Source organism: Octopus bimaculoides, chromosome 6 (assembly GCF_001194135.2).
Source record: "Octopus bimaculoides isolate UCB-OBI-ISO-001 chromosome 6, ASM119413v2, whole genome shotgun sequence".
Lineage (NCBI taxonomy): Eukaryota > Metazoa > Mollusca > Cephalopoda > Octopoda > Octopodidae > Octopus > Octopus bimaculoides.
In genome coordinates this window covers 114520839-114521344 of record NC_068986.1, presented here as the reverse complement: position 1 = coordinate 114521344, position 506 = coordinate 114520839, and the positions used below count along the sequence as shown (strand labels likewise).

The 506-nt window shown below is 24.1% G+C and overlaps 1 protein-coding gene across 2 annotated transcripts in view; it reads right to left on the bottom strand.

Annotated features, from left to right (window-relative positions):
* The window catches only part of LOC106872072 (RNA-binding protein Musashi homolog 2), a 287270-nt gene that overhangs the window by 273166 nt on the left and 13598 nt on the right, over window positions 1-506 (bottom strand). The gene's annotated exons all lie outside the window — the stretch shown is intronic.

Here is a 506-nt window from a genome sequence, read left to right as displayed (position 1 = left end):
TATATATATATATATATATATATCTGTATATATACATTATATATATATATGTGAAATGCATTATATATATTATATTTCTTTTTATATTATATTATGTATATATGATAAATGTACACATGTAAACAAATGTGTGTGGGAGGGTGGGTGTACTTTACGATTTCGATCAGAGTTGCACATAATTATGCACCTAGATACGTTGAAATATACATACATACATGCATACATACATACATACATACATAAATTCATACATTTATACATAATACATACATACATACAATCATACATACATACAATCATACATACATACATTCGTACTTACATACATACAATCATACATACATACATACATACATACATTCATACATACATACAAACATACATGCATACATACATATATACATACATACATTCATACATACATACATACATACATTCATACATACATACATACATACATACATTCATACATACATACATACATACATTCATACATACATACATTC